Below are 12,094 nucleotides of genomic sequence, written 5' to 3'. Positions count from 1 at the left end.
AGACTAAATCCCAATTCAAACAAGCTTAAGCAAAAGAGGAGTGTATCAGGGCCCTTTCTAGGAAGTCCAAGGTATGAATAGACACAGGGCTCAAACTCCACCCTGAGGAGACTATCTCCCTACATTTCCTTGGCTCTGCTAACTTCATTCTCAGGAAGTCTCCAGGCTCACTTGATCTTCTCTATGTCCAAACTCAAATGGGACATTTCCTTTCTCATTCCTTATCCACCTTAATCCCTGCAAATGCACTCTGAATGTCCCTATCCACGTCACATACCAACCCATAGACCTCTCACTGGTTCTCTGACCAAGACTACACATCCCCACCCTTGTGCAGAGGTGTCTGGGCACCCTTGGTTGGCAGCCCCACCCAACCACACAAGGTGGGGAGGGGGAGGTACTCAAAGAGGCTGGTGGAGAACAGACCAAAGCGTGGCAGATGTCACCTGCTCCAGTGCTACAGTACATGCAGCCCAGGGACCAGGAGCCTCAGCATCACTTAGGAGCTAGTTAGAAATGCAGGCTCCCGGCCCTGCCCCAGACCTCCTGATTCAGAATCCCTGGGCCTGGAGCCCAGAGCCTGTATTTTAATGAGACTCCCAGTGGTTCTGATGCATGCTAAAGTCTGTGCACACTTTTCCCCACCAGTCAGATGTCACAAGCTGAAGAGTAGCAGTTCTCCAATGAGAAGTCGCACCTGGAAACAAACATTAGAAGTCTCAAAACAATGGTCCTGCAGCCTTTATGAAGGCTTTTCCATAATATGATGATTACTCAAGGGGCTCTACTCTGTGTCAGGCTCTGAGCTAGATTCTGCAGATCCAGAGACAAATCCAGGGCCTCCGCAGTCATCTAGAACCAGAGTTTTGTGCAGTTGTAAGTCCACTTCTAGAAAACAGTCCCCTAGGAAGTAAACAGTGATGTGGATGAAAGTTTACATACACATCTTGGTAGCATTACTCATCACAGAAAAGAATATGGCAATAAGAATAGCCAACAAATTGGCTTGACACCCATTGCTCGGTGGTTAGCAGGCTGGAGCTAGCAGATTCGAACCCTGCCTGGGCCAGCTAAAATAACAATGACAACTGCAACAAAAAAATAGCCTGGCATTGTGGCAGGTGCTGTAGTCCCAGCTACATGGGAGACTGAGGCAAGAGAATCACTGAAGCCCAAGAGTTGGAGGTTGCTGTAAGCTATGATGCCATGGCACTCTACCAAGGGTGGCATAGTGAGACTCTGTCTCAAAAAAATAAAAAGAATAGCCAATAATAGGAGAATAATTAATTAGATTATGATTAATTTATGAAAAATCTATTCCTGGCCAGTTTTTAATGATCTGGGGAAAATGTTACCATATGATATAAAGTTTTATAGACACATGACACAGAGAGAGTTCTGGGAGGAGGAAACTGAGACAGAGCTTCAAGTTGTCCCCCTGGGTAGAGTGCTATGGCATTACAGCTCACAGCAACCTCCAACTCCTGGGCTCAAGCAAATCTCCTGCCTCGGCCTCCCAAGTAGCTGGGACCACGGGCGCCCGCCACAACGCCCGGCTATTTTTTGGTTGCAGCCGTCATTGTTGTTCAGAGGGCCCTGGGCTGGATTCGAACCCATCATCTTAGGTTATGTGGCTAGCGCCTTAGCCACTTGAGCCACAGGCGCCAAGCCAGCTGACTTAAATGTAATAAATGAAGAACAAAATAAGTTCTAACTAGTAATAGGCTGGCTAGTTCATTGGGAAGAATAATTTATTTGACTGAACAGATCTGGGGAAACTCCACCTAAAAAAGTGGCATTTTTTACTGGACCTTAAAGGATATTTAGTTTCTGAAAGGCAAACAAAATGAGGAGCAAGCTATTTCAAGCTATAGATATGGTATAAAATGATGACCTAAATTACATCTTCAAAACCACATATGAGTGTTTCTAAGTGTGTTCTTTTATGTGATGGTCACTCAGCTGAGGCCACAGAAGGGACACAGAAGAGTGTCAAGACAACAGATTTATTAGACTCACAGGTATGAGAAACAAGAGGCATTCCATACTACAAGGGGCCACACATGGAAGCTTCCAGGAGATCACAGGCATGGGAAAGCCTAGGTTAGAGCCTTTATTGGGATTTCCTTGGAAAAGGCAAGACAGGGTATGGTGAGAACTGGCTAGTCTGAATAACTCCAGCAGGCTGTCAGCTGCAGGGGTGGCCCCTAGTTGTCTGGTACCTGGACTAGCTGGAGGGAGGATTAAGGCAGAGGAATATAGTACTGGCCAGACTCTGCAGGTGTAGCTCTGGATTGGTCAGTGCATGCAGGAGAGTCACACTCCAGGCTGACCCCTTTGTGGTCTCTAAGAACTGGCCGGTCCTGAGAGGGGCAGTCTCTACCCAACAAGCAAGCAAAGGGTAAAGAAGAGTGTAAGATGGGAGTCACAGTCTTAGAGCCCAAACTTGGAAAGAACATTTCATAACTTCTGCCAAATTCTATTCACTAGAAGCACCTGCTGGTGGGTGTCCACCCTGGGAAAGTCCTTGCAGGCAGTGTCACAAGTCCTTCCTGGGACTAAGGGTGACCCCACTGGCCTCTGGAGCCACGTTAGCAGATTATACTTGGGATCCACATGAGCTTGCAGAGACCCCTAGATCCAGCTCACACAAAAGAAATGGAGATTCTAGAAGGGTGTGAATGCCAGTAGGAGGGATCATAGGAGCTACTCCTAGCAGTTGCTTTACCTCAGTGGTCAGCCAGAGGCCGGCAGGGGAAGCTCACCTGACCTTGCCCACCACCTTCAGCCATGCTTAGAGAACAAAGCAGGCTCTAAGTTGGTTTTTCTGGAACCCGAGGCCTATGAGCATGGGGTAGCAGCAGATACACACAGTGAAGAAGGAAGGAGTCATTTAGCAAGGGGGTCTCGTGTAAACATAGACCAGAGATCACAAATATTAGGAACAGATTAAGCAGCTGGAGGAAGTCCAGGTCCCCAGACTTGAGGTCAAAACTCTCAAGAACTGTACAGGCACATGGCTCATACCTACAGTCCCAACACTTTGGGAAGCTGATGTGAGAGATCACTTGAAACTGGGACTTTCAGACCAGCCTGGCAACATAGCAAGATCCTGTCTCTACAAAAATTTAACAATTAGCCAGGAGGGATCATGCATGCCTGTAGTCCCAGCTACTGGCTAGAGGTAGGAAGATGGTTCTAGCATGAGAGGTGGAGGGTGCAGTGAGCTATGATAGTGTCACTGCACCGCAGCCTGAGCAACAAACAGGACCTTGTCTCTGAACAACAACAACAAAAAGTCACTAGAAGCAGGGACTTAACCAGGGCTAGAAGTAACTTTTTCACAGAATTTCACAATGAAAAAAAGCACTCAGCAAGATGCTACTCAGAGACTCTATGGTGCCCATCAGATCTCTTTTCCTGTGAAGGACTCCAATGCACCCCCATCCCACACTGCCCACAGGGAGTGTTGCCACTGATGGTACACAATGGCCCTAAGTTGTTCAGAACTGACCATGTTCCAGGCACCGAGCTGGCCCAGAGCAGCGGCTCACAATTGTGGTCATAACGTCAGAGGCCAGGCCAGTAGGCAGAGCACAGCACACTGGGCAGGTCTGGACCAACACTGCCTAAGGAGGGAGGGTCTGGTGCTTAGTGTTAAAGATTGGCATTTGCAGAAGAGAGATCTTATGTCCACAGGCTCCCTGAAATTGGAATTACCGCCCCCCCCGGCGGGGAGGGGCTTTTTCTTCCTCTTTTTGTGCAGGAGATCTGTGTCCAATTCTTCCCTAACCTAGGAAGGGCATGTCCAAGTTTGGAAGTTTGATGAAATACCAAATGATCAAACCAGAGACAGGACTGTCCTGCCCAGCCTCTCCCTCACCAGCTGTGAGCTGCACCTCCCCATAGGGGAGAGGCCCATTTCTGTAGGGACCCTCTTTACCTCTAGGACCCCTGAAGACTTCCCTAGTGCCCAGCTCATACTGCCCAAGGTCCTTATGTTAACAAAACCAACAGGGGTTCTTTGTTGTTCATCAAACAGAAAACCAGTTGCTGAGACAAGGAGGATTATCAAGCAAGAAAGCATTTATTACGCATCTACTCAGAGCAGGCAGGTATGAACTGCCTCAAATCCACCTCCTCGGCCAACAGGGTGAGGGGGTTTTCCAGAGGTGAAAATAATGCATGAGGGGAGTAGACAGCATTATGGGTTTGGGGTGGAGCACAGGACATGCAGGCACAGTGAGTAATCACACTAGTACATACATCTTACGAAAAGAAATGGATAAGTCCCTCGCAGGGTGAGGATTTTAGTATTATCAAGAGCTAGGAATTAATACTGGTCATTCTTTCAGCCTTGTGTGTAGGCTCTGTGGGTCCTTGGGCACAATCTATGGTGGTGCATCACTTATCTTGCCTTTTCCCTCCGCATAGGTGGTAGAAGGCTCTGTACTGATCTCATGGCAACAAGGATGTTCCGCCATTTCTGGGAAAGAAACTCAAAAGGGAAATGCATCAGGGCCACAGAAAGTTACAAAGTTCTGCTCAGCAATTCTTACTGGCTTGGGAATTTGAAACATGAGAACTACAAAAACAAAAGTGTTTTCTTACTTATGGAGCTGGTTACACTTGTGCTTCTGGGCCACTCTCTCCTAATCTATCCGGGAACTCTGCTCACAGGAATGTCTGCCCTGTATAAGGCACTATGCCCAGGGCTACAGGTACAAAGATGAAGGTCCTAAGGTCATTGAGCTGGCCTCTAATGGGACAGAGGGAGAAACAAATAACACACACTGTGGGGACCAGCACTGCCTGACCCTTGGTGGCAGGAAATGTGAAGGCTGCCTGGCCCAGCCAGGAGCTTGGGGGCTCCCCCAGGAGCAGGAACTCCCACAAGCTCACCTGCTCTGGGCCTTTTGTGGATGAGGCAGGGTTCAGACACAGGAAGAGCAGGTCCATTCACCAGGCTGCTGTGTGGCAGCCCTCGTGCAAAGCCTCCACAACCACCTTTGGGAGGAGGCCCAGGTTTAGTCAAGTTTACTGACTGACACTCACTGCCTCCCAGGCTGCTTTCTACACCTACTCCGTTTATTAGCTCAGTAATTCTCACCATAGCCTATGAGGTAACTGAGGTCTCAGCCCCATTTTACAGGTGGGGACCATGAGGCCCAGAAAAGTTAAATGAGCCAGAGCACAGAGCTGCTGTAAAGCAGACTGGAATGTAGACTCAGGGCTGGTGTGGAGCTGATTTCGTGTGCTCCACACTGGACATGCCATGGCCACCTCCCTCCTCAGATGGGAAGAGGGATTCCCAGACATCAGACAAGGTGCAGAATACCCCAGACCCAGGTCTCAGGAGGCCCTGGAACCTTAACACACAAAAGGCCACTGTCCCAGTTCTGGGACTGTATGAGGATTCTGAAGGGGACTGGAGTGGACCAGAAGCACCCCTCTGTCCTGACCCCCGTCAGAAACATTTCTAAGCCTTTGAAGCCCACACTCCTGCCTTGGTCAGGACAGCTGGGCAGGTCAGTACCCTGCCAAGCAGAGGGAGTCATGCCAAAAGCTGTTCTGAACAATTGGGATTTTCTTTCAAATTTGTCAGAGCAAATGAATAATTTGCATCAGGAAAGGAGTGGGCAGAGTGGGTGGGGGGAGAGGCAGGGCCCTGGCTCACCTTGAGGGACAGGTAGACAGCGATGGCAATCTGGCACTCAGGTGGCCATGGCAGGATTGTAGCTCACCAGGAGTGTGCTAGAGCCCTGGGCCTCGGCTCTTACCTTGATGCCATTGCAGAGCTTAGAACTTAGAGCCTAGTAGCAGCCTCCCTGCACCAAGGGAGGACCACATGGTCACTGTGAACTTGCCCTGGGTGAAAAAGGCAAGACAGGCTGAGGGCCCCTCTTTCATCCAGACTTGATAGGCAGTCTGATGTTTTTAATGTAAAAATTTTCAATTTAAGTATACTTCACAGGAGCAAACAATTTACAACCATTTTTTCCCACATTATGAACACACCCTCTATCCAGCATCCAGATCAGGAAACAGATTATCAGCACCACAGAAGGCTCCTGGAGACCCATCCAAAGTCTAGACCCTTCTCCCAAGGAAAACCATTACCCTGACTTCTACTAGTACAAGCCTAATTTTGCTTGATGCTGTAGTTAAGCTCTTCTGTATCTGGCTTCCTCAGCTCCATATTGTTCACGAGCTTCCTCATCTGTTACACATTGCACATCCTTGTGCACATTTCCATATATTATGCCATTGTTTGGAAACAGGGCAGTACACTGACCCATGCTTCTGTGCACATTTCCATTCCTTACGGTCTGGGGCTCTGATCCACAGGGCTGCTACAAACATCTGGGCGCCCTCCTTTCCAGGACACAATTAGGAATTTCTGTTGGTTGTGTACCTAAAGGTGAGACTCCTAGGCCATGGGGCATGCGTTGTTATTGCCAAATACCTTTCTCAAAGTGTTTCCATCAATTGAAACTACTACTAACAGTTGCCCCACATCCCTTCTTTTATTTTCCATCAATTGTTTAGTTATATTTTTAAAACTTTATTTGATTCTGATAAAATACGCATAATGTAAAATCTCCCCCTTTGCACTTTTTAAGTGTACAGTTCAGAGGCATGAAGTATATTCACACTGTGATGTGATTATCACCACTATTTATCTACACAACTCCTAACTCTGAAACTCTACCCAATAAACAATAACTCCCTAATTCCCACCCTTCCCCACCACAACCACCTTCTACTTCCTGTGTCCATAAATTTGACTACTCTAGATACCTCATGTAAGTGCAATTAGACAATATTTACCTTTTAAAACTGGCTTAGTACAATGTCCCCAAACTTTATCCACATGGTAGCATGTGTCAGAATCTCTTTCCTTTCTAAGGTTGAATAACATTCCATTGTATGTATAGACTACATTTGGTTTATACATTCATCACTGATGAACACTTGGGTTGCTTCCACCTTTTGGCTATTGTAAATAACAATGCTATGAATGTGGGTGGACTAATAACCAATAATCTCTTTGAGATTGTGCTTTCGATACCCTTGTGTATATACCCAGATGTGGAATTGCTGGATCACATGGTAATCCTTTATTAACTCTTTGAGGAACCACCATACTCTTTTCTTTTCTCATCTCTTCTCTTTTTTTTTTTTTTTTTTTTTTTGAGACAGAGTCTCTTTTGCCCTAGGTAGAGTGCTGTGGCATCATAGCTCACAGCAACCTTGAACTCTTGGACTTCAATGATCCTCTTGCTTCAGCTTCTCAAGTTGCTAGTACTATAGGCGTCCATCACAAACCTGGCTAGGTTTTCTATTTTTAGTAGAGATGGGGTCTTGCTTTGCTCAGTCTGGTCTTGAACTCCTCGCTCAAGCAATTCACAGACCTTGGCCTCCCAGAAAGCTAGAATTATATGCAGGAGCCACCACACCTGGCCCACCATACTATTTTCAATAGTGGTGACACCATTATACATTTTCCCTCCACCAGTACACAAGAGTTCTAATTTATCCACATCTTCACCAACACTTACTGTTTTCTGTTGTTGTCTGAATAGTAGCCATCCTAAGGAGTATAAAGTGGTTTTTCATTGTGGTTTTGCTCTGATTAGTAATATTCAACATCTTTTTATGAGTGTGTTGGCCTTCTGCATATCACCTCTGGAGAAAAGTCCTTCACACATTGTTTAATGGGGTTGTTTTATTTTGTCAAAATATAGTAGTTCTCTATATATTCTAGATGTGACTATTATATGATATGTAAGTATTATCTCCCATTCCATAGCTTGTCTTTGACTCAATTATGTCCTTTAGTACACAGAGGTTTTAGATTTTGATGTGGTCCTGTTTACCTACTATTAATTTGTAGTCTGCACTTTTGGTGTTATAGGCAAAAAATCAATGACAAATCCACTATCCTGAAGCTTTCCTCCTATGGTTTCTTCCAGGAGTTTTATATTTTAGCCCTTAACATTTAAGTCTTCAATTATTGTGAGTTAATTTTTATTTATTTATTTATTTATTTTGCAGTTTTTGGTTGGGGCTGGGTTTGAACACACCACCTTCAGTATATGGGGCTGGCGCACTACTCCTTTGAGCCACAGGTGCTGCCCAGTTGTGAGTTAATTTTTGTGTATGGTGTTATGTCAGGGTCCAACTTCATTCTCTTGCATGTGGATGTCTGGTCATCCCAGTACCGTTTGCAGATTGTCCATTCCTCACTTGATGGTTATGATACCCTTGTAAAATCATTTTTCATCCACGAGCAGGTTTATTTCTGGCCTCAGTACTCTATTCCATTCTAAAGTCTGTCTGTGCCAATATCAACCTGTTTTGAACACTTGAGCTTATAATGAGTTTTGAAATCAGGAAGTGTAAGACTTCCAAGTTTGCACTTTTTCAAGATTGCTTTGTTTATTTGCAGTCCCTTGAGATTCCATATGCCTGAGGCTTTGCTAAATTTGCTTTGGTTCTTATAGTTCTTTTGTGGAATCTGAAGTATTTTCTACATATGAGATCATGTCATTTGCAAACCGATCACTTTACACCTTTCTCTTCAATTTGAATGCCTTTTATTTCATTCTCTTGTCTAATTACTCTTTCAGTTACTGGTGTCACCAGATTATATGTGTATGTATTGTGTGTTCAAAAATTTCACCAATAATAGGCTTTTTTGATACATTAGTTCTTAAATCATGTTTAAAACAAAAATAGTACTATGGTAGATTCTATAATTATCCATGTATTTACCTTTACCAGACATCTTTATTTCTTCATCAAGCTTTGAGTTCCAGTCTAGTGTCCTTTCTTTTCAACCAGAGGGATTCCTTTTGTTGTAGGGCAGGTCTAAAAGTAGTTCGCTTTGGTTATCCAGCAAATTAAGCAATGTCTTAATTTCTCCCTCATTTTTGAAGCATAGTTTGTTGGATGTTAGATTCTTGGATGACAGGTCTCTCCCTCTCCCTCTCCCTCTCCCTCTCCCTCTCTCTCTTTTGAATATTTAAACTCACTAACTTCTGGCCTCCAATGTTTCTGATTACCAATCTGATGTCAATTGTGTGGGGAAATTATGATGAGAGTTATTTTCCTAGCAGCTCTCTAGATGTTAATAATGGACCTTATTGAGTGTGACACTCCACAGAACACATTTGTCTGGTATCATTATGGCACCTATTTATAGCATCATTCTGACACCAAGTAGAATTTAAAGAAAAAGAAGTGGGCATGGTGGCTCATGCCTATAACCCTAGCACTCTGAGAGGCTGAGATGGATAGATAGGTTGAGCTCAGGATTTGAGACCAGCCTGAGCAAGAGCAAGACCCTGTCTCTACTAAAAATAGAAAAGCTAGCCAAGCATTGTGGTAGGCACCTGTAGTTGCAGCTCCTTGGCCCAGGAGTTTGAGGTGGCTGTGAGCTAAGATGATGCCAAGTCACCCACTCAATCCAGCATGACAGAATAACACTCCATCTCAAGAAAAAAAATATCCTACTTAAAAATAATATAGAGGGGAAATCTTTAAAAAGATTTCTTTTTTAAAAAAAGAATTTAAAGAAAAAGAAATCAAATATTTCAAGTGCAGACATGATGAGGTCTTTAAAAGCCTCAAGTTATTACAGATTTTCAAACTATAAAGGAAAGGCCACTGAAGCATTTTACAGAACAGCTTTAAATTTCTGATAAAATATCAATCTCTATAACAAGGAGCACTTGTTCTCTTTAAAGAGGAAAATGTTTTGGGACCCAAAAAAAGGAACAAAAGAAAAAACCACTGTATGTTATCCCCAGCTATGACTGATCCGTTTCTTGCTCTGAACTCATTTTTAAAAAAAGAAAAGAAAAAAAAAACATTGAGGCTAAAACTTGTATCAGCCCCTGTCTGGGTCTGGGTCTTTGGTTCTTATAGCCCAGGAAGCTGCTTTTGGTAACCTGTAGACTTTGACCATAGCTAGAGTGTACTTACTTTGTTAGTATAGTGTAGTTAGTATTATATGTTAGTAATGTTAGCATAGTATAAATAGTATTCTTAGCCTAGTTAGTATTATTTATTAGTATTGTTAGTATGGTTCGTATAGTTACTATTCTTAGTATTCTTAGCCTGGTTAGTATTTATTAGTATTCTTAGCCTAGTTAGAATAATTTTGTTAGTGTTCTTAGCCTAGTTAGTACAGTTGTTATTGTTGATTAGTTATTTAGCATAGTTTGTAGAGTTAGTCCGTAGTGTTAGAGTAGTTAGGGTACACATGAAGTCTGGCATGGCCTCCCCATCTTTAGACAAGGAGGTCCTCCAAGACTACCAGCTGTTAACCACCATTGGCCAGGCACCTTCACCAGAGTGATGCTGGCCCACCATCTTCCAACTGGGACTAAGGTGGCAGTCAAGATCATCTCCAAAGACAGTGTTTCTGGTTTCATATCTGTCTCTTCAGAGATCAATATCATGAAAAGCCTGCCTGGACCATCCCAACATCATCAAGCTGTTGGATGTCACTGAGGATAAGGACAATGTATATCTAATAATGGAGCATGCAGGTGGCAAAGACGTTGTTCGGAGAATATGGAGATTTGGCCAGATGGAGGAGGGGGAAGCCTGAGTCATATTCCTTCAGATATTAAAAGCTGTTGAGTACCTTCATCAAGAGGGCATCGTACACAGGGATCTGAAGCCCCACAACATTTTACTTGATGCACAGAATAACGTGAAACTAGCCAACTTTGGCCTCACCACAACCTTCCCTGAAGGTAAGAGGTTAAACACCTAGTATTTAGCCCCCAAAATCTTCCTATGACAGGAATACAAGGGACCAGAGGTGGATATGTGGAGCTTTGGGGTCATCCTCTATACAGTGATGGCAGGGACCCCCCCAATTTCACGGATAGACCTTGAACAAACTAAAAACCAAGGTCATAAATGCCACCTATGCAACACCTCTTTTCTTTTCCAAAGAATTGAAAAGCTTTCTCAAAACAATCCTGACTCCTGACCCCATGGAGAGGTCCACCCTCTGCCAGATAATGGAAGACCCATGGATGAAGTCTAGGCAAGACAGCATGAAGCCACAAATGCCGGAGAAAACCGCCACCCCACCAGAAATTCTTAGTCTCAGTTGTGCCACCCAGCCTGGCCCTGTGTCCTTCCCCTCCCCCAGCATCAGCAGCCTTAGGGGAGGCCCAGGAAGAGACACCAGAGCTCAAGGAAGATCCAGGAAAGACCATACTCTCTCCTGGCTGGGCAGGCAAAAGAGGACACCCCCACTGAAGCGGGCCAGGGCTGGCAAGGGTGCACTAGGAAGATTTTGAATTTCATTTTGAAAATGTGCTGCCTTCAGCTGGCTGAAGAGATCTGCTGCACACTAGGTCAACAAACTTGTACCTGTGACCACTGAGGAGACCTGAGGCAGAAACAGCAGGCAAGTATATGAGGCAGTCAAACCACATTTCCTGGATTTTATTTCTTATGGTCTTACTGATTTTATTTTCAACAGATATGTCATAGCTGTACACATGTATGGGGTACAATGTGAAGTTCACGTATACATGCATTATGTGGAATGTGGACATAAAACTAATTAACATAGCCATCACCACAGGCAGATGTAGCATGATGTCACTTGTGTGTTGCCTCTGAAAAGCTGACTTCCTAGCAGTAGTTTGATGGTGACAGGGGGTGGTAGCAGAGGGAGGGTATGGGGACTTGGTCACAGGGCCCTGACATCTATGGCACAGCAAGGGTGACCAGAGTAAATGAGAATGTATATCACATTTCAAAATACCTGAGAGAGTCCACTACAAATGTCTCCTTCCTTTAGATTAGAGAGCAAGAGGGCCCTGAGCTCCTGGGATCCTGAAACCCGGTGGGAGGTCAGCCAGGCGTGGACTCCCAGCCATGGGGGAGCCGGACAAGAAGTAGCCTGCAGAGGCCTCCTCGCCACAGCAGACCAAGCTGAAGCACAGTCTGGAGCCTCTACTGGGGCAACCTCTGATTCTAGACTGTAACTCCTGGGCACTTGTCCCCTCCCTGCTCTTTTCCTCCTTTTCTTCCATGGTTGTGGGGGAGGGGAGATGGT

The 12,094-nt window shown here is 44.9% G+C and overlaps 1 long non-coding RNA gene across 1 annotated transcript; it reads left to right on the top strand.

Moving 5' to 3' along the window:
- The first annotated feature begins 4,441 nt into the window (after positions 1 to 4,441).
- On the top strand, positions 4,442 to 11,431 carry LOC111723740. Its single transcript, XR_002772223.1, has 3 exons — positions 4,442 to 4,721; positions 10,457 to 10,769; positions 10,975 to 11,431. It is a non-coding gene; the product is annotated as an uncharacterized LOC111723740 (long non-coding RNA).
- Positions 11,432 to 12,094: the final 663 nt, after the last annotated feature.

This window comes from Otolemur garnettii, unplaced genomic scaffold (assembly GCF_000181295.1).
Source record: "Otolemur garnettii isolate 467f Iridium unplaced genomic scaffold, OtoGar3 scaffold00015, whole genome shotgun sequence".
Taxonomy (NCBI): Eukaryota; Metazoa; Chordata; class Mammalia; order Primates; family Galagidae; genus Otolemur; species Otolemur garnettii.
This window is presented reverse-complemented; position numbering and strand designations above follow the sequence as displayed.